The following is a 22,780-nucleotide window of genomic DNA, read 5'->3' as shown; positions in this document are numbered from 1 at the left end:
TTGTTAAATTAAAATAAAAAATCTCTGTCTTATATCAGAAGGGCCACCTGATATGGAACAAAAGAAAAACCAAAATTAAGGAACTATTTGATTGCTATTAATCTCATAATCTTTTGGTTTTATTTTGACTCTTTAACAGATTTTCTTAAGGTATAAATATTTTCTCAAAACTTATAAGGTCAATGCACACACAAATCATATATATACACATATATGTTAACTTTTTGTCATGATATTAATGGTCATATGAAGTACTAACTAACTCTAGAAAAAGGCTTCCTCTAGCTTTTTGTGTACGATTTCAGGTTTGAGTCTCTAGGTAAATAGGAATTAATTTTTAAGAATAAATAACAAAGTCTGATCCTTTAATTTCTTTGAGATCTGCTGCATATGACATCGAAAATGTTTAAGTTTTCTGCAGTGAACCATGACCATGACTAACAGTGTCCTTTGAAGTCTCTAGAAGGATGATGGGGAACCACAGTGAGAATTGCGCCAGGACTGATAACACCACTAAACTGAAAAGCAGCACCTAAAGATCAGCTTTGGACTACGTACTGCTCAGGACAGTTTCGAGGTGACTAGCTGAGATGATCCAGTCTCACAGACTACTCTATCCAGGACTTGAAACAAGTCCTGCACTTCCCATTACACTGAGACTGGACAACAAATGATACAGTTACCTCTTCCAGAATTTGACAATTAAAAAAATTTTCTTTTCAGGATCTGCTACAGATGCTGTCACTTCCAGACAGCAGGGAGTAATTTTAAGAACACATCGCCTACATTCCCAAGAGTTGGAGTGTGTGGTTTTTGGTAATTCAGTAAGTAATGGATATTTATTATTGCTTAGGGTGGTTGTTTACAAGTTCTTATTGGTAATGGTCAGAAAAAAATCTAAACAAAGGAGATTAGATTCAGAGTTCTTTTTTTTTAACAGATGATAAAATTTATTTGGTACTAAAAATTCCAGATTCTGTGACAATATATAAATAAAATTCTATTATAATAAACTGATACTCTGAAAAAAGAATAACAAAATTTGACTTATTCACAAACTTGAAGCTGTGAGTTTTGTTTAGGGCTGGTCAACTTTGATGCCAAGACAGCTGTCAGCCAAGTGTGCAGGTGCTTAGTTAGCTCTAAGCTCTGCTGAATTATGTTCCTAGGCACATGCCTGTGATCTCAGCACTCAAGGGCTGAGACACAATTACTAGTTTGAAGCCAACCTGGGCTACAGACAGTCTGTTTCTCTGTTTCTCTGTCTCTCTCTCTGTCTCTGTCTCTCTCTCTCTCTCTCTCTGTCTCTCTGTCTCTCTCTCCCTCTGTCTCTCTGTCTCTCTCTCTCTCTCTCTCTCTCTCTCTCTCTCTCTCTCTCTCTCTCTCACACACACACACACACACACACACACACACACACACACACACACACAGAGCCTAGAGAGTAAGTACAATTAATCACCCTGTACTCCTTGAAGGACAGAATGCAGTCAATTTGACTTCACCTAGGTCAGGGTGGTGTCTATAATACAGGTTCGCCTCCACAGGAAGCCAGCTCTAACCTGTAAAGGCCTACTTTGGAAAGTAACAGTGAGGTGGTAGTCACCAGCAGTACCGATTCTTATCAAAAATGAACAACTCTGGGTGCTTTAGTCTTTGGTTTCTGCGGTTTGGGTGCATCCAGGACTTCTTCATAGTCGGCACTCATTCCCGCTGCCCATCGACCAACTGTGACCATCCAATCTGAGTTCTGATTTTCAGGGCAATCTTTCTTAAAGTGTTCCACAGAGCCACAGAGTTTACAGCCGCCACCGTCAGCATAGACGCCCTTGGGATTATCGGGGCAGGACCTGGATAGGTGTCCCATTTCTCCACAGACAAAACATTTCGCAAAAGGAAATTCACCAAGAGCGGGGTCCACGCTAGCTCTGCACTTTGTCATCTCGTGCTCTGTGGACCCGCAGCGGTAACAGATGCCAGGGCCCATGTCCTGACTTTCCAGTGCAGCTGGGCAATCGGCGACTCCATGGCCAGGCCTTCTACAATGGAAACATATCATCGCATTTTTCTTTGCTGCTTGTCTTTTTAACCGTCTTACTTCCCGTCGATTGTCTTTCTTTAAGGCCACTGCAATCTCTTCCCGTACTTCCTTGCTGTCTGCTGCTATCAAATGTCCATTGTAAAGCACTTGCGAGTTCTGTTTTAGGTATTCCATGAATTCATTCACATCTTCATTTAAATACTCTTTTTTCTTCCTGTTCTTTTTATGTTTTGCTTGAGGGTAATCATTTTGAAGGGACAGCCTACTGATTTGATGTTGTTTATGCTTTGGAAGGTTTCCGTCTGCACTCCCTGCAGACGCCCCCCCTCCCCCATGTCCTCCCATGATGTCGCAGACAAGGGTCTCCTATGATTTGAGGTGTTCACTCTAGCCCATCTGGACATGGTTTCGGCAGAGGCACTTTGTTGACTGCACGTGAATCCTCCAGAGCAGCAGAGACAGCAAACCAGAGAAGCAGGGCCCAGGATCTAGGTTCAGAGTTCTTGTTTGGAAAAGAAAGAAAGGAGATAGAGATATGATAGGATATAATGGTAGATTATTGAATCTACTTTGAAAAGAAATAGCAGGGATATAAAAATAAGATAAAAAGGTGGATTACTGGACCTAATTTTAAACCAAAAAGCAAATACTAGTTTAAAATATTTTATATTGATCTAAATCTTTGTATATTAATAAAAATTTGAGATTAATTTTGTTAGAGCATTCTGTACATACATTTCTAATCTTGTTCAAAGAATTGTACCTATACAGTTTATTTAAGAATGTAATGCAAATCTCTAGTCCTTGAAAGTTATTATTGCCAACTATTTAGGAGAATAAGGAAATGCAGGTTAGTAATTAGTCACTTTTTAGTCATGTTTTTAAGGTCAAACAAAGATCTATTTTAGATAGGTCATCTTCAAACACTTCAGAGATCTACATAATATGGCATTTAAGATGTTTTAATAACATAGGTTTCCTTTCTTTTAATGACATTGAGGCATGTCTGCTGCTGGCAACACCAATCTACTTCAGAGAAAATGTGCACCAAAGAAACTCCATTTGGAGTTTGCTTTCTTTGTGGTAAACATTAGCCACTGGGAAAGAAAGTGCCCTTGCTTTGACTGCTGATAGTATGCTGTCTAAATTGAACAAGCAGGATACAAAAGAAATAACTGCCAAGACAAGGTAGGACAGCGGTTCTGAATATCCTACTTCACAGAAAAGTCTGTCAGATATTCTAGGCCTGTAGGCCAAAGAGAAATGCTCCAATGTTGCAAAGGAACTTTGGATGACTGTCCAGGCAGTCAGCTGTTTCTGTCAATTCTCACAATTTTTGGAAGGCTCTTGCTTAAACCTCCTATTACTCAGGTAGTATTATTCCCTTCTCAGGTCTCAGATGGACTTTGTAGTTAAAGTTTTCCTTGTTACCAGATTCAGAAAAGTAATTCACTAAAGAGTTGTAAAGTATATAAGATTGAGAGAAATACAAAGATAGTTTGATAATGCAAGTTAGCATAGAAAGTGAATTAAGTATATATAATCTTTTGTACTCACCAAGAAAGAGTAAATATGGAGTATATTCTCTGAATCTGTCAATCACTAATGGACTAGCCATTATTGATGTATTTATTGCCTATATATATAATATATAGTTATAGTATTTATTGTATATAGATTTTCTTATATTAGTTATAACCTTTTTTATTTTAGACAAAAAAAAGGGGAAATGTGATATTTTGTTTGTGCTCTAACAAGTAAAGCTTCTCTGAAGACAGAGGACACAGCTAGCCAATGGCTAACCATAGAGGTCTGGAGGTCTGTACAGACAGACAGGAAGTGATATGACTGGTTGGAGAAAGGAATATAAGGTGGGAGAAGACAGGAGCTGATCGTTTTTTCATCTGAGAAGTTAGCAAGATAAAGATTGGCTGTGGCTTTCTCCTTTGTCTCTCTGATATTTCAGCATTTACCCTACTATCTAGCTCCAGGTTTTTATTATTAAGACTAATTAGAATTTGTACAGCAGGCCAGTTCAGTCTGACTATGACTATCCCAAATGTCCCTGCATCTGACTATGCTCTCCCACATATCTATAATAAGCTTTTTCCTCCACCAAACCTGGGATCGATCCATATTTTCTTTCCTTTTTATTTCTTCCTTTTTGTTTCTTCCTTTTTTATTTTTTTTATTAAATGATCACTGTCCCAATTACTGGAAAAGTTACCCATAATTCTTTTAGTTATATCCTCGAATCTCTTTGTCCTGTGTTAGAGGTGAGAAGGTAATAGTCTCCCTTGGCAGGCGGAGGCAAGGACAATTAGACTCTCACCATCTGTTTCTAAAGAAAATTCCCTGCAAGTCTTGGGGTTCTATTTCACACACAGTAGATATCATTTTGTTTGTTTGTTTGTTTGTTTATTTTATTTTATTTTTCGAGACAGGGTTTCTCTGTAGCTTTTGGTTCCTGTCCTGGAACTAGCTCTTGTAGACCAGGCTGGCCTCGAACTCACAGAGATCCGCCTGCCTCTGCCTCCCGAGTGCTGGGATTAAAGGCGTGTGCCACCACCGCCCGGCTAGTAGATATCATTTTGAAGACAAAACTGCAGCAGTGTTTTGATAACTAATGTTTATCTTATTAGTAACTAGGTTGGAGATAAGGGAAATCTTATTTTATTTCCTCTACTATCTGGCCAGGTGATACCAAGTAGATGATTTAACCATGCTTCAATGGCACTCATTTAAAACAAGGATTAGATGAGATAACAGGATATGAGATGTATTAAATGAGTTAGCACATGTCTGTCTTGCTATAAGAACTCAGTGTTCATTTTTATTACTTCTTCCCAACTGCCACGGCCATTTCTCTACTTGCCTTTTTCAAAATAATTTCAAGTTTTCCCATTTCTCAGGTTATTGTTCTTTCTGGGACATAGTATTTTTATAATTATTTGAGATTTTCATGCCATGCACTCCCCATCACACTGACTTCCCATTCCTACCAGATCCACCTGCCCACCCTTGTGACTTCCCCCACCAAAAACAAGAAAAGAAAAAGAAAGAATATATCAGGTCCAATTTGTGTTGCCCATATACTCATTGGAGCACAGTGAAACTCCCAATGGCCAGCCCCTTAAACTGAGTCCTCTAAGAGAAGACATCAATTGTGAAGTACCATGCTCTGGCACCTTTATTATAATTTTTAAGGACTCTCTTCAATAGCTTCCTGCCTGGACTATTACTTCTTTGAAGGTGTGTTAACTGAGACTGCACTTTGGTTTCCACCCAGACCCGAATAATCACACAGAAACTATATTAATTGCAACACTGTTTGGCCAATGGCTCAGGTGTATTCCTAGCTAGCTCTTATATCTTAAATTAACCCACTTCTATTAATCTGTGTATAGCCATGAAGCTGTGGCTTACTGGTAAGTTTCTGGCATCTATCTCCTTTGGCAGCTATGTGGCATCTGCCTGGCTCTACCTTCTTTCTTCCTCTTCTCTGTTTGAGTTTTCTGCCTTCTATATTTTGCCCTGCCATAAGCCAAAGCAGTTTCTTTATTCACCAGTAGTAATAAAACATATTCATAGCATACGGGGGCATGCCACATTAGAGGTGCAGGTGTCACAGAAGCCTTCAAAGTTTCTCATTCTCAATTATGAGTCTGCAAGTCATCGATACCACTGCAAAAGAAGATTCCCTACCCATAGCAGTTGGCAGCAGCATGGGTCATGGACTTCCACATGGTTTCCTTCAGAGGACCACTGACATCCATATGGTCTCTGGTGGCAGAAAGTATCACTGACATATATATGGTATTTCTTGACCATTTTAATGTTGTGTTAATAAGTAAATTGTTCACTGCCTCCAAAGACACTGAGGTGAAATCTGTGTTTTTGTGTTTTCAGATTTATGCATGACATCCTGCAAAGGGATTTATTTGTCTGTCTTCCTCTTAAACTGTTCAAAACAAGAACTTTGGTCTGTTTAATTTTGTTTTCTAAGCATTTAGTAAGATTGAAAATTAAACAAATAGTACAGGTAGAATGATTAGGTCCTCAGAAACAGACCAATTTGCATAATCGCGGCTTTGGAGGATCTACTATTTTTTGTAGTTGATTAATAAATGACTGACCCCTACATAGCAAACAAGTCCCTGTAAACTCTCAAAAAGAACAGAAACATGCCGTTTACCCTTGACTCTGCCAGTATTTTCTTAATAAAGCCTAAAGAATGTGTAACAAAAACAGGCCAAAACAACATTTGATTCTGCTAGTTTAATGACACTAGCCTGCATTCAGAATGGAAAGCAAATGTGTTTATAATAATTTTACAGGGGCAATTTATTTTTTTCCTCTGTCCGCAATCTTTTACTGGGAAAAGAATTTTAAAGGCAGAGTGTATTATTTTTGTACATATATATGTAGTGACTTTTGTCTTTTTTAAATTACAACTAAATTCTTTTTTTCCCACCTATGCTAACTGCAGTATTTCTTCTTTTTCTTCTTTTTAAAAATTTTCCTTTTATTGAAAATAGAATTTTTCTCATGTAATTTGTCATGATTATGGTTTCTCTTTCTCTGCTCTTCCCAGTTTCTCTCCACCTCTTTTCTCATTTGTATCCATCCTCTTTCTGTTCCTTATTACAAAGCAAACAGGCTCCTAAGGGATAATAATAAAATAAAATAAGATAAGATAAAACAAAACTACCACAATGAAATCAGTCAAAACCAACAAAGAGAAGAAAAAGAGCCCAAGAAAAGGCACAAGAGATAAATATAGATGCAGAGACCCACTCATTTTCACACTCGGGAATCAAGGACAATATATTTAAAGAATATCATTCTAAATATTATTTTACAATGCCTCTGGATTGCTGTTGGATAATGATAGCTGTTCATTATTGTCTAAAGTTCAAAGAGAAGAACTGGAAACTTCTAATTCTGCCAATTACCTAAGTGATTAACTGTTGGGTGTTTACATAGGAAGGTACAATATTTCTTTATCATAGTTTCTAATGAGCAAAGAATTAAACATAAAACTGCATTTTTTTTCCTGTTGATTTGTATCAAACCCTTACGAACCAGCTTCTCTGAGAATTATAAAGTCCTAATTCGCACCGAAAAGCACCCAAATTAAAACAAAATAGATGTCTTTGGCATTCGGAGATGATCTTGTTATTTTTCAAAGGGCTTCTTCTGCAAGTTTAGGAAGTCTGCTGCCAGAAAACATTATGAGCCATTAAGAGCAAATCATAGAGCAGGGGCTGTCATCATCATTGTTTTTCTTTCCATGCAAGTATCTTCTATTTATTCAATTTCATAAGATCTGAAGCAATTGCTCATCTTGTGTAAAATAGAAGTTCTTAACCCCCATCATTTTTCATGGGCTCCTCTCCTTTGCATGGCTTTGGAAACAAGGAGGGAGCTTTGCAGAAATGGTGAATAACCTTTTTCTATGGGAGCTCTAACTGCTAACTTCTATTATGTAAAGACCCGGGTTAGGCTCATTCTGCCCTCAGTGCACTATTTGAATTTGAGCAAATTATTCAACCTTGACTTTTACTATAAAATAGGACATACATTTAGAAACAGATAAATTGGAAATGATTTCATTTGTCTTCAACGGTAATTTCAAAAGTCAACATATTTGACATTGATTATCTTAGAAACTTTCCATACGCAAAAAATATTATCCTAATAAAACATTTTGCTTGGAAGAAAAATAAACTAATTCCCTACTGTACCCCTCCTGCGTACTGTTACTTCATCTTCTATGCTGTCCAACTTCTTCTGAACATTGTTCTTAAATACAAAACACCTCATGATGATGTTGGCTTCTACATCATGATTTCTAAGGGCCTGAATCTACCTTCAGCTGACAACAATTCCTAAGTCTTTTAAATAGGAGATCCAATCAATTTAACTCAGATTAATGACTCTCTGTATAACGGACTTCTGAAAATTTCATCAGGGTAGCTTATAGTGTGGGGACCTGACATCCAGTCCTAGCCCGATGGCACTGTGTTACTGCCTGCTCTATCCCAGTCAAGAAGGGTCAGTTCACCTTGAGTGCTCAGATCTAAGTAATAATTCACCCCTAATTCCCCAGCGATGGCTAAAAAAACTTAGCCATTCCTTAGGGCCATTGACTTTGCTCTGGAATGTCTGTGAGATCCTAGTGGCCTGCAGAGAGATAAAAATAGGATAATGGTGTTCCTGCTGTGAGGGATTTAACCACTTGCTTTCTCCTTTTGTAAACTCCCTTATCACTGGGTCTGGGTTGACTGGTCTTTTTATTACTATACAACAGGAAAGAGAAACAGAAGGGAGTAAGGCAATTTTCTTGCCAGCTATGGATTCCATAGACAATTGATTGTATTGTACACCTTAAATATCCACCTTCTTTTCCTTTTTTTTTCTTTCTTTTTTTATTGATAAAAGAAGAATAAAGAAAAAAAAACAAATTTCCACCTCCTCCCAGCCTCCCCTTTCCCTCCCCCTCCTCCCACTCTTCTCCCCCTCCTCCCACTCTTCTCCCCCTCCTCCCACCCCTCTCCCCTTCTCCCCACTCCTCTCCCCCTCCCTCTCCAGTCCAAAGAGCAGTCAGGGTTCCCTGCCCTGTGGTAAGTCCTAGGTCCTCCCCCCTCCGTCCATATCTAGGAAGGTGAACATCCAAACTGGCTAGGCTCCCACCAAGCCAGCAGATTGCGTAGGATCAAAACTGCGTGCCATTGTCCTTGGCGTCTCATCAGCCCTCATTGTTCGTCATGATCAGAGAGTTCAGTGCAAGCTGATTGGCTCTAAGGCTGCTGCCCTTTTGCTAGCAGTAAAAATAAGTAGGTTTAATCTAAATTGGAATCAAGTCTCCATCTTCGGTCTTTCCCAGTGGATTTCCCACAGTAGGTTGTCAAAATAACCTCTTAATAAATAACAGTAGGATCCACTGCTTTCTGCAGTGACGGAAATGAGTATTTCCCCAGTTCCTATAGCATCTTAAAAGACAGATTAGAAGATTTGGATGCTGTCTTCATCACTATTGTCATGCCGTGAAGAGACACCATGACCAAGGCAGCTCCTGTAAGAGAAAGCATAAATGATGGCCTCCATGCAATCACACCCTTGGCACATGCCTGGCCTCAGCTGCTTTCCTTAGACAGAGGGAGATTTCCCAACTCCTTCTTGTATCCTTGACTCTAACGCCAGAACCAAGTGGCCAAAACTGCCAAGCGCTACTGCTTGATGGGGCTGGACCATGGCCCCCTCTTTCAGTTGCCTTTGCATCAGCTTTCTGTTTCTGATGGTTTCCTTCACTGCTTAAGCTTTTTCTTAAGTCTTTTGAGATGGAAGCTTAGCTGGGTGGGGTCTTGGCCTGAGGTCACCACTCCCTTTATTCCATTTAACATTGGGCTTTTCTTTAATCTTCTTACTTCCTTGAACACTGGACTTGGCTCAAATATTATATTTCCTAGTGCTCCTTTTTCCTTCAAACTCTATAATTTGAATTATTTCTTGCTCAGCTTGCTCCGTCTCATTATAGACCTTCATAAGAGTGACTAGTCCTCACACAACACAGTCACAGTCAATACTAGGCTTTCTTATAGTCAGAGGTGCCAATGCCATGAAGCCAAATGCTTCAATTTATCCTCAGGCAGAGTTTTGAGGACAAGGGCAAAAAAGCAGTCACGTTCTTTGCCAAAATATTACAAGAATGATCCCTAGGTTTCTCTCTAATATCCTTTCCCTTCGAAACCTCTTAATCTGGGTCTCCAGAGTTCAAACAGCCCTCAGGGCTAGCTTCCATGCTCCTTCTAGGATAGCCGATTAAGCCTCACTTAAAGCATCCAATCATTTTTCTCCCCAAAGTCCCAAACTGTCCATTGTCCTGAAACAAACAACATGGTCAGGGATGTCACAGCAGTACCCTAGTGCCTGGGACCAACTTCTGTCTTAGTTAGGGTTACTTCCTGTTAGAGTGATGAAAGGCTATGACCAAAAGCAAGTATGGAAGAAAGGGTGTGTTTTCCTTATGCTTCTATCTCATTGTTCGTCACTGAAAGAAGTCAGGACAGGAAATCAAATAAGGCAGGAACTTGGAGGCAGGAGCTGATGCAGAGGCTGTGGGGGGAGTGTTGCTTGCTGGCCTCTTCCTGTAGATTGCCATTTCTTAGATTGCCATTCCTCAGATGACCCCACCCACACTTGATTGGACCTTCCCCCATCGATTCCCTTAATCACTAGTTAAGAAAATGCCCTATATGCTTACCTACAGCCCAGTTTTAGGGTGACATTTTCTTCCCTCCTGTCTGACAACTTTAGCTTATATCGAGTTGACATGAAACTAGCCAGCACTACTGAACCTTTGCCAACTTGACACACAAACACGTCACTGCCAAGCCACAACCATTGTTCATCCCTAAGACCACACATTAAAAAAGACATCACAATATAAAACATTTTACAAACTTAAAACTTCTTACAACCTTACATATTCAAACACTTTAAAAGTTTTTTTTCTTTTTTTAAAGACATACAGTCTTGGGGCAGACCAAAGACTTCACCGCAGTGATGTTGCTTTTTATTTTTATTTTTACCATAGCTGATTCTTCAGCCCCTGTTGACCAGCGCCCACTTTCCCAGCAAAGCAAAGGTTTTGCTTCAGTGGTTCTGATCTCTTGTTAATCACAGCTGATTTTTCAGTTCTGGCTGGACAGGCATCACAGATTCTTCACACAAATGGCCCAGTAGAGGCCTTGCTTCACCCTGAAACTCCCCAACTGGAGCCTCCATTGTCTGCACTGCTCTCAACAAGTTTATTCAGCAAGCTCCTGCAGAAGAGCTCACTGAGCTCTTAACCTGACTTGATCGCTTTTTTGGTTCACTTCTGGTATCAACTTCTTTATTAGTTATTGTTCTATTGCTGTGCAGAGATACCAAAACCAAGGCAACCCTTATAAAGAAAGTATTTAGTTGGGGGCTTGCTTATAGTTTCAGAGATAGTCCATTATCATCGTGGTGGGGAGCATTGCAGCACACATTGCACAGGAGAAGTGGTTGAGAGCATCCTGATCTGCAGGCAGAAAGAGACACTGGGCCTGGCTTTTGAAACTTCAAAGCCCACCAACCATGACTCACTTCTTCCAAGACCACAACCTCTTAATTCTTCCAATACTTTCAAGGAGTTCCATTCCCAGGGGACTAGGCATTCAAATATATGGACACATGGGGTCATTCTAATTCAGACTATCATAAATGTCTAATTTTAGGTCAGTCTTCAAATGCAGGGGATAAATTTGCTTTCGATAAGTTTGTGTCATAGGAATTTGAATTGTCTAACATGGTGAAGGGGAATTAATAGCTCGAGAGTAAGTCATGTTCTGATGAGCTAACTGAAGTGAATTGTTTCTTTAAGAAAGTAGAGAGAGGTGTTAAAGATAATGACTTAACTGAAATATTAGAAAAACACTGAGGATCCTACTTGTGAAGAGGATCCATGACCAATCACATAGAGTATTCAAATGAGCAGATGAATGAAGTAAGAAAATCAGGTTGGTACCCAGATGAGAAAAGACAATAAGTTGATGAAAAGATAAACCATTATGGAAATGAAAAAAGTCATTGAGAAATATTCATCAAAGAAACTGAAATTATGAAAACAAACAAAAACAAAGAAACAACAACAACAAACTTCCAAACCAGAAATGCTAAAAATGAAAGTCGATAAATCTGCTAAAAGACACAGTACAAAAGCATCATTAACAGAAAAGCACAAGCAGAAGACATAATTTGAGGGAGGGTAGACAAGATCCAGGCCACAATACATTCAGCTCCATTCAAAGAAAAAATAAATAAATATGAATGATCAAAACTTCCAAGCGTTCTGGGATACATTTGAGACCCAACCTGAGAATCTACAAGGTAAATGAAGAAGGTGAGGGTTGAGATAGAGTATGAAAGCACTGAGAATCTATTTAATAAAATTATATCAGAGAATTATCCAAACCTAGAGAAAGTGAATATCCAAGCAAAGAAGCATTTACAAGCACCCAGAAAACACAACCAGCAAGAAACCTGTCTACGACAGTATCATCAAGATATTAAAAACACAAGGCCGCAATATTAAAAACTGTAAGTGAAAAATTACAATTCACTACAAAGAAAAAGACATGATCTCCTTCACACCAGATTTCTTATCAGCAAACTAAAGATCAGGAAAGTATGATATAGTTTATTTCAGGCAATAGAAGTAAACAAATGGACAGGCAAGATGAGTCAGCATGTTAAGGACCTTTCCACACAGGCTGGATGACCTTAGTTAAATTCCTGTAACCTACCTAAAGGAGAGAACCTGACTTGTCCTCTGATCTCCACAAGGATGCTGAACATGTTATGTACCTGAAATGACATGTGTGCCGATCATGTGTGCCCACACTAACACATATAAGAGCAACAATAAGAGGGACAAAATTTTAACAAAGAACACAAGCCAAGCAGTTTCCAACAAGGATTGTTGTATCTAGTGTAGGGCCCATGGGTCTACCTCTGCTCCTGGGTTCATCTTGAGGACAGTTTCTGGTCAGCCAGCTAAAACATCCTGTTTGTTCCTGTGCTCCCTCTGTCCTGCCTTGTGATTTGCTATAGGGCATTGTTAACTCCATCTTGGGTGTGGCAATTTCCCACCTGCCTGGGGGGACTTCCTTGTGCAGCAGCTAGGTATATAAGGATTTTCCCAAGATTGAATAAATGGCATTCGGCATTTGGCTGATCTCCTTTCAAATGACCCAGATCTCTTGTGTTTTCTTTCTGTCTCCAGGCCCTTGCTTGGCTTGCATACGATACAGTGACATGAGAACAGTACAGAGAGGGCAACACAGAATCGGGTGTTACAATCTAGTTACACTCAGATACTAATGGTGAGAACCTATATGAATGCTCAGTGGGCAAAGAAGCTGACTGCCATTTCTGACAATCTGAATTCCATTCTCTGAATCTGTACGGTGGATTGATGCCTTCAAGTGGTTCTCTGACCCCCATAAGAATATCATGGCAAACACATACATGAGCACACGCGCACACACACAGAGTAAATAAATAAATAATTAAAAGATGGAGAATTAAGGTTTCTTTGTAACTTTGGAGCCTGTCCTAGAACTTGCTCTGTACACCAGGCTGGCCTTGAATTCATAGAGATCTGCTTGTATCTGCCTCCCAAGTTCTGGGATTAAAGGTGTGTGTCACTACTGCCTGGCAGATCACCAAAACTTAAACACCAAAACCTCCCAGTTGTTGGAGGAAGCAAAGGAAAGAAAGGAAATGAGGTAATTATGTTTTAATAAAAAAAATTATCTACTCCATAAATAGGCCAATGAGCTGCAAGGAGAGTACTCAAAAGAAGGAATACAAAAGCTAATAAAGAAAAATGTAGGATCCGCAGGCCCAGTTACTCACAGATTCCTGTTAGTCCTCTGAAACATCCTGAGCTGGGTTCAACGGTGACCTTCATAGGGAAATGGATGGAACTGGAAACCGTTAAGTTCTGTAAACTAGATTCAAAAGGACAAATCGACTGTTTTCTCCCATACGTGGAATGTAAATTTAAATGTGTGTGTGTGTGTGTATAAGTGTGTGTGCACATGCAGGTGTGCAAGAATATGTGCATCTATCTGTAAATCATCAAATTGTAAAGAAGAATATTTGAGAGGAGGGAACGATGATAGGGAAAGGAAAGGGCAAAAAAACCTAACAATTTGAGTACGTGGATAAGAAGGCAAAACAAGATTATGGGAGTAACCAGGGGACAAGTGGGATAGGAGGAGCAGGGAAAGTCAGTTGGTGGGAGAGAAAATAAAGATATTGACATTGATTCCTAAAATCATCACACTGAAACATATTACCTTGCCTGCTATGCGAAAATTAATAACCAGGGCCTGCAGAGAGATAGCTCAGCCGGCAAAGTGCTTGCATTGCAAGCATGAGGACCTGGGTTTCTCCTCAGAACACACTTTAACAATCTAGGCATCGTAGCACATGCATGGGAAACTGTGACGGAGAGGCTGGGACAGTTCTTGGGGATCACTAGTCAGGTAGTCTGGCTTACATGGTGAGTTCCATGTCAGGGAGAGACTTTTCCTCAAAAAAAAAAAAAAAAAAGGATGGAAAAGATGGAACTTGAAGAACCACACCAGAGCTGCTTGTTCTGTGGCCTCTACATGCACATAGCTACATGTCTACACATATTTGTAGACACATGCCCATTCCATACACATAACACACATGTCACGTAACATACACATGGTCAGGAGAGCTGAGCAATACTCTGTTATAGATGCATTTAAGGGGAGAGATTTTTGGAATAAAACCAGGTCTTCTAGAATTTCCAATTCTTTTCTAGAGTTCCCTAAAGTAACTTAGTCATCCATATGTTGTGCATGATTTTCTGTTCTCAGGTCACAGTGTATCTCTAGTCGCCTCAATGAGGAAAAAGAGCATAGCTCATCCTACCTGCACCCATTAGTTTTGTTCTAACGGAGATGCTTGAACATTAGTGAGCTTTTCTGATTACTCTCGTGGTCAACTAGGTTAGTAAACCACTACCCAAGATCCTCATCTGAAGCCAGGCTAGACAATTTTCTGTTTGCTCATGCAAGCATGAGCTCAATGAGCAAGGGTGGCAATGGTAGCCATGCTATTGTAACATGTAAAATAGTGATGGCTCCTTGAAGGACCTGTGGCCATAGCAGGTAACCGGAACCTTGCCTGGCTGTGGTATTTCTCATCCTAGGGAGTGTCGTCTGTTCTGAGATGATTCACAGTATGTGCGCTCCACCCAAAATTTCTATCCAGGTGTTAAAAAACCAACACCCGGGAAGTCAAGAGGACAGACGCTGCCAGGACATGAGTCTGCGTTGAACCTGCAGAGGGGGGAATGCCCCAGGTGCCAGGGCTGCTGCTGATGACTAAGGTGGGTGGAGGCAGTGAATGGAACCTGTTCCCAGGTCTGTGGCCCAGGGCTCCCAACACCGAGACAGTGATGAGTCAGATAACCAGTACAGGAGTGCCAGACTATGCTTAGAAAAGCTCTGGAAAACATTGGGGAGATAGAGAAGCAGGCGAGCTTGAGGCCTGTTCTTGTGTGAAGGAGTCTTGTTAGGAATTCAGACTGTCTTCATAGGAAATTCTTGCTGGAGGAGAGAGAGCTAAGCAGGAAGAGCATCCGAAGGCCCCAGAAGAACAACTCAAGGGATCATCTGCTTGCATTTTGACCGAGAAGAGACAAGATCCAGTCTAGGCACAGTTTGGTTACTTTAAGATGGCAGAACATTGCGATTAGATACAACAGCCAGCCGCAATGAACAGAGAGTGAGGGGTTAATAGCAAAAACTGTGAGAGTATCCTCTCCAATGTTTAGATGATCCCCAAACATGATTCCAAAATGACTGAGGCCCAATGTGAAATCCCTCAGAGTAGGGCTGTTCTTTGGGAAGTCTCGCTCAAACAGTCTTAAGCCTATGCAGTTACCAATCATAAGCCAGAAGATGAGACAGGCAGCGAGTGGATTGACATAGAGGGACAAAAGTGGTGTGGGTGGCACTCTAATGTGGCCCAACCATCAGTTATATATTGCAGAGATATAACTACTTCATGTTCTCATAGTTTATAAGATGCTTCCTGTGGTGTAGATATGGTTTTCAAAATCTCCAATGCGAACTGTTCTTGGTTCTCCATGTGCAGGCGTTGAGAAGTGATGCCCAATGGGAAGTCTGTGGGCGATTCAGAAAGTGTTTCTCAGAAAAGATTAATGCGGCTCTACTACAGTGGTTCTCAACCGGTGGGTTAGGACCCCTTTCACAAATCTATATCTCTAAATATATTTACATTATGATTCATAACAGTAGCACAGTTGCAGTTATGAAGTAGCAATAAAAATAACTTTATGGTTGAGGGTCACCACATGAGGAATTGCATTAAAGGGTCACAACATCAGGAAGGTTGAGAACCACTCACTGCTCTTGTGGAATTCCTCAGTTCTCTTGAAAGTGAGTTATAAAAACCTGAGCCCGAGTCTTGAATTTTTTTTTTTTTTTTTGGTCTCCAAGTCTGGCAATGTGTTCACTTCTGCTGGAAAGTGCTTCTGCCATTGTGCAATGTGATGGGCTCAAGAGCACCCTTGCTGGAGCCAAGCCGGTGTCAGGGCCATTCTTTTGACCTAGAGTTGGGAAGCAAGTGAGCTTTTCTTTATGTGTGACTCGTTTTTGTCATCTTGGCATGAACTGGAGTCAGCTGGGAAGAGGGAACCTCAACAGGGAAATTGCCTACATCCTATTGGTCTGTGGCCATGTCTGAGGGACATTTTCTAGATTAATGATTGAGAAGAAGGGTTCAACATAGTCAGGATACTATCTCTAGGAAGGTGGGCCTGGGATATATCAGAAAGACAGCCAAGGAAGTCACAGAAAACGATAGCTCATAAGCAGAATTACCCCATGGTCTCTGCTTCAGTTTCCGTCTATCGGTTCCTACCTCGCATTTCTACCATAATGGACTGGGAACTCTAAGTCAAATAAACCTGTTCCTTCACCCACATTTCATGTTTGTTTGTTGGCTTGTTTTCCTACAGGAAAAGAAAGCAAACTTGACTCTGGTTTATTTTCCCTAGCAATGAAAAATTGACAAATACATCCTTGTAAAGCAAGCTGACCTCATTTACTAAATCATAAAATGTTATAACATCTGTAACATATAAATATAACATAGAGATAAACCCTTTCAGCTATGCGTCAGAAATATTTACAGTTGCGTTTATTAAAATTTTATTGTGGGGATTAAGAATAGATCCTCTAACTGACAAATGACTAAATTAGATATAACATATTAAGTAATATCAATTAGAATAAATAACTTAGGCTATAAGAATTGACAGTTATAAGTTGGGCAATGGTGGTGCATGCCTTTAATCCCAGTGCTTGGGAGTTCGAGGCCAGCCTGGTCTATATGAGTTTGAAGCCAGCCAGGTCTATAGGAGCTAATTCCAGGACAGCCAAGGCCACACAGAGAAATCATGTTTGAATAAACCACACATTTACATGCAAAATAATTGACAACTGTAAATAATAAGCAAAATATAAGTTTAAAAGAAGAAGGGTAGTATAATAGCATTTAAATATTTATAAAAACAGAATAATAGCATAACTTATTCATCGATAGATACATATTTATAAAAAGTATTAAAGTGCAAGCTTTATTCATCATATCCATGAGAATAATTGATTCTGAATAGGCAGTGGGCTTTTGAAACATTATCATAGCAATATACAATATAATTTTAAATCTGAAGCTTACTTTAAATAATATAATCACTTATAAACACATTTTTTAAAAATAAATGATTGTATATATCCTCTTTGGACTTTATTGATCCTAAATCTAACCTTGCAAAATTCAGTGAGCAGATAATAATAAGAAACCAAAAACAGCAACAAAAGGAAAGAACAAGGCATGATGTTTTGCACAGTATTTTCAAAGTTGGGTGATAGCCATTTGCCAAGATACTGTGCATGTCATTAATAACAATAAAAGGCCAACAACAGCTAGTCCATGCTCTAAGGCTTTCACAACACCTGAAGGACAGATGCACACAGTCACACAGTTACATGGATAAACATAAGTACTTATAGGAAGACCTATAATTATGGTATCAGGTTTTTAATTAGTAAAATAAACCTAAAAAACCTATAAAGTAAATAGAATATATTAGTTGAGAAACTTGGAAATAATTATTTGCTGTCAGGTAAATGGTGTTCAGAAAGCAACACCATAAATAAAGGACAGAATTACAAAGGAAGTATTCATCTTTAATAACAATGCTCAGTATTACAGATGGGATCATAGCATTAGTAGAGGTGAGTGGCAGAAAATGGAAATGGAAATTGTTGGTAAAGGGACTAGAAAGTCATATTAATAAGTTTGAAGTATAAGGGTAAGTTTCAAAAATGCTGTTATTGGAAATATGGAGGGGGAAGGTTAATGTGCCTGCTGCTCCATCATGAGGACCCACACCCACTTCTGGTCTCTGCAGGCACAAATACACACGTGTGCACATACAAACACAGACACACAGACAGACACACAGACAAAATAAAAGCAAATCTTTTAAAAGAAAATTAAATGAATTAAATAAAAGGAAACATGGAGGGTAAACTGAAGAGCTGTTCATCTGGAAGAAGGAAACCAGGGAAGTGTCCCCCACCTTCCTTCCACATACGAATCACTCCACAGTTAGGGATACTGGCAGGATTGTTCCCAGGCCACTTTCTAAAAACTTAGCATCAATGTTTCCGAAACAGACTGATGACCAGAAGTGGAAGGGTTGGCTAGCTGGTGCTGAGAGCAATCTTTAAAAGAAACTAGTGTTCATGGTGAAAGAACTAGAAAGAGAGAGCCCAACATCAGTGCTCACTGACAGAGAGAACTTTCTGCTGACTGCCTATTACTCATAGTAAGGAATAAATAAACATATGGTCAACATTCTTTCGGCGAAGAGGGTTTTATTTGTCCAGCGAAGCTAGCAATCGCGTAAACAGGAGCCCTTTGTCAGTGCATCCTCGAGGGATAATGAGTCTGCAATGGGCGGGACACCTTGGCTGGAGTGCTGAGACGGCCTGGATCCTCCACAGGGAAATTAGGGATTCCCAATAAACCACCAAGGATCCTAAATCACTTGTCTGAGAAACATTAGTAATGTCTGAAGTGAGGTTATTAATAAGACTGATTTAAAAAAAAATTATTCTCGTCTCTACCCTACTCTAAAACACTAATCACTGTTTTACACATGAGCTTGTCTAAGTCATTGTTAGACTCTTGGTTCATCCACTTGAAACTAAGTATTTTATATGAAAATAAGTCCTTTATCTTAGTTAACTTCTTATTGGCTTTAGAGTCAATGATAGTCATATCACTCAGTAGTTGGCAAAATTTGTTAGTCACTTGTGTTTCAAATTGCTTCCATTAATTCAAGCAAAGAAAAAAAAATGCTGGGGATGACCTGAAAATCCCTTATGCAGTTTGCAGCTATTGAGAAAAGGCTGACCCAAATGTGGTTAGCAATCGTTAGCAGATTAAACACAGGGTGGTGGTTGAAGACACAGTCAAATGAAGACGGGTGTAGCCTACTGATCCTGAAGGAACTGAGGGCTTGGCCCTCGGTGGCTCTCCTAGCAGGGGGAGCAGGTGGTCTGTGGCCTTTTGGATCCTTCTTACCTCCTGGGACTATTCTTACGGTTCTTGTTGTTGTTCTGATATCTAGTCTCATCAAGTTCCCCTGTCTTTTATACTGAGGTGGGAGCTATATTTATTTTATATCTCTGAGTTTTACTAGTAAATTCAAAGAATTGGCTTTGTTTTTTCAAAGTTGACATTTGAAATGGATCAATTCTGGGACTTTTTAAAGCCCAGACTTCCACAGAGTTTTCCACTCTGTGTTTTGAATTTATGATTAAAATCATTTGCCAGGCAGTTGTAGCAAACACCTTTAACCCCAGCACTCAGGAGGTAGAGCAAGGCCATTTCTGTGAGTTCAAGGGCAGCCTGGTCTATGGAGTGAGTTTTCAGACAGTCAGGGCTGTCCTAAAGATGGACAGAGAAACTGTGTCTCAAAAGACCAAACAACAACAGCAAAAACAAAAGCAAAATGCCTTTTAAAATCCCGCTTACAGCAGTTGTCAGTGGAGGCTCACCCAGCAGAACTGGGAGGAAGAAACTCCTCATGGAGAAGCAGCGCAGGTCACTCTGCCAATCAGCGAGTCACTCTCAGTGTGACAGCCATGGGGAGAGGCTGCTGCCCTCCATCCACAGCTTCACATTCCAGAATTAAGACTGGGCAGCTGAGCATGCCAGCTTTTAAAGGCAAATAATAAAACTTGCTTGAATGAATTATAACAGGTAAGGATAGAGAAGAATTTGGGGGCGGGGGGGGTTATGGTCTCATGGGCCTTCTCCTTAACTGGAGGCAGTACGGCAGACAGCTATCACCAATCACAAAGCAATGCTCTGCACCTTCATCTTGCCCCTGAAGTGACCGAGCAAACACGAGCTCTAAGATAACTGTAAGTTCACAGCTGAGTGGTCAAACACGCCTGGAGAATGTTGGCTTGCGTCAGGGTTAGAAAAGGAATGCCTCAAGGATCCCAGGCTATCAGCCATGACTTGTGAATGGATACACACTCCACCTCTCTTCAGACCCTTATTTTGAACCTTTTCTTCATCCCCATGTCTTTTCTGATAATGTAAGACTGCTTTCTGCATTCACCCGAAAATGCAGAAACCATTAGGATACGGCTCCGTCATTTTACAGCCAGTAAAGTATAGGTGGGCTAGCTGGGCATACCACAACTCATGTTCTCTCCTGCCCTTGCCTATTCCTATTTAAAGTCCTGGCTGTGTGGTGAATCACATTTCTTTAGACTCGAAGATTTTACTTCTTCAAAATCACTTTCATCAACATTGCTCAGATGGAAAAGTTTCTCTTTAAAACTATTCACCCGGAGTTTTTTAGTTTTTGTAAAATAGTCTGTATATATATATATATATATATATATATATATATATATATATATATATATATATATGTATATATACTTGGTCCCCTCTTTCCTGCTTTTACTTCTAAATATACTTTGAGCAGGCCGCCATTCTAACTGTCCACTGAAAGAGATTATCAGCTTTACCAGCAGAATTCATAAACTAAATCCAGTAATCCACTCTCAGCCCAGTAGTCAAACACAAAGTGGTGTTAACAGAGCTGATGGAGGCGGTTTGGAAATGCTTCTTTGGATTTTTACAACATGCTCAACTCAACAAAGGATTCTAAGTTCATGAGGGGAGTACACCACACAAATGTCACAAGTAAATTGGAATATAGGTATTTCTTTAAAAATATTGTAGTTATGACTTTCGTGGTAAGAGTGATGCTCGGTTAGTGTCATGGAAAACACAAAGCTCACGAGAACTGTACTGAAAGAAATTCCATCAATTTTGGTTATGAGGAAATAGAAGATTGGGGGGAGAAAAGAAATTAATGCTAGATTTCTATGATCAGACACTGAGATATAAGCATGAGCCATCCTTGCTGTAAAAAGAAACATTTTTTTAAAAGTAGAATTGATAAGATGTGAGTTTATACTAATCAACAACGGGGTTGAGAACAGTGGCAGAAAGATGCTAAGCATCCACACAGTAACAAACATTGGACAACCATTCATACACAAAGTGCTTGTCGGGGGTTGGCTGGGTGCCGGGAGACTTTGAGACCCAGCTGGAGGTAGTGAAATCCTTGTGTAGCCCTAGAAAGAAGAGGCATATTTTAGGAAGTTGGGCTCACATCCAACACACCAGGCTTGCTGACCATGTTCAGAGTCAGAAATAGATTGTAGCCTCTGTGGACTTAGATCCAACCTTATATGACCTTGGTTCTAACAGGAGAATCATTTGCCAAGCCATGCCCCAGTTGATTTGTCCACCCACTTAGGTCCTGAAGATCAGTCTAAGGAGCAAGGGTCTGCAACGTGGCTGGAGGGCCTCCCACTAAGGTAAAAGAAGTCCTGGCCACCCAGGGACTTGCCAAGCTGTGTACATTAAACTTCCAGACGCACCAGACAGGCTCAGTCTTTGCTGTAGACCTGGAGCATGGAGCAGCGGGGAGGGAGACAGTCCAAGCCACATGCAGATACAGTTCAGGGAGAGTCCTACTTGCCCAGAGACCTACGCTATGTCCAAGTGAGAGAGCTTCTGGGCACCTGCAATGAACCACACTAGTCTGTATACCTAACATACTTCCTACAGAGATTCAGCAAAGGTCTGAGAAGTAGATTTTGCCCCAAATACTAATTTTACCAGCCGAGCTCAGTAGCCAAGTGAGTACCCAGAGGCTACACTGACCTCACGAACTCATGCTAATACAAACCCTTCATAGTATTCCCATCAACCGTGGGCTCCTACCCGCATTCACTTATACAGTCAAACAGGAGACATGAACTCATCCCACTCCTGCACCAGTGTAGTCTTAGAGGTGATATTGTCATACTGGAGATCCAACAGCCCTTTATCTCTCAGTCACACTGATGACAAAGATGTTTGCAGTTTTGTTTTGTTGACACCAATGCAGTGCTGCAGAGCCCAGAAGAGTCACGAAAGTATGACCAAAGCGAACTAACACTGTGCCACCAGAATGGAGCTCTTCCAGGTGCCAGACAAGCAATTCAAAATAGCCACCTTCAAAAACGTTCCCCAAGATACAAAAGAACCAGCATAGAAAACTCAAGTCTACGAAAACAATAAAACAAGCAGGATGTTTTACTTAAAATGAAAAGTATTTAAATGACCAACAATACCCTAAGTCTTGGAGTTGCATAAGAGTGCGAAAAAATAAAACAGATACCTTTAACAACTATGTGATAGAGCAGAAGACAGAATCGGTGACCCTGAAGGTAGGTCATTTCAAGTTACTTAACTGAGGAAGAGAAAGGGTAAAAATAAAAAAAAAAGATGCTAAGACAGCCTAAGGGACAATGGGACATCAACAAGTGAAAAAAAAAGCAAGACAAAAACAATAACACAACATCCAGAGGGGGCAGGCAGTGTGGGATGACAGAGAGAGAAGGAAGTTTTAAAAAGGAGAGGAAGAAGAGTGTGGACTGGGGAGGGAGGGAGAAGAAGAGAAAGGGGTACACATCTTATTTAAAGTTC

At 40.1% G+C, this 22,780-nt stretch overlaps 1 pseudogene; it reads right to left on the bottom strand.

Annotated features, from left to right (window-relative positions):
• Positions 1 to 923: 923 nt before the first annotated feature.
• LOC142839524 (zinc finger CCHC domain-containing protein 9 pseudogene) lies at positions 924 to 2,445 on the bottom strand (annotated as a pseudogene).
• Positions 2,446 to 22,780: the final 20,335 nt, after the last annotated feature.

Source organism: Microtus pennsylvanicus, chromosome 1 (genome assembly GCF_037038515.1).
Source record: "Microtus pennsylvanicus isolate mMicPen1 chromosome 1, mMicPen1.hap1, whole genome shotgun sequence".
NCBI classification, from domain to species: Eukaryota; Metazoa; Chordata; class Mammalia; order Rodentia; family Cricetidae; genus Microtus; species Microtus pennsylvanicus.
The sequence above is the reverse complement of the archived record's forward strand: the minus strand, read 5'-3'. Positions and strand labels throughout refer to the sequence as shown.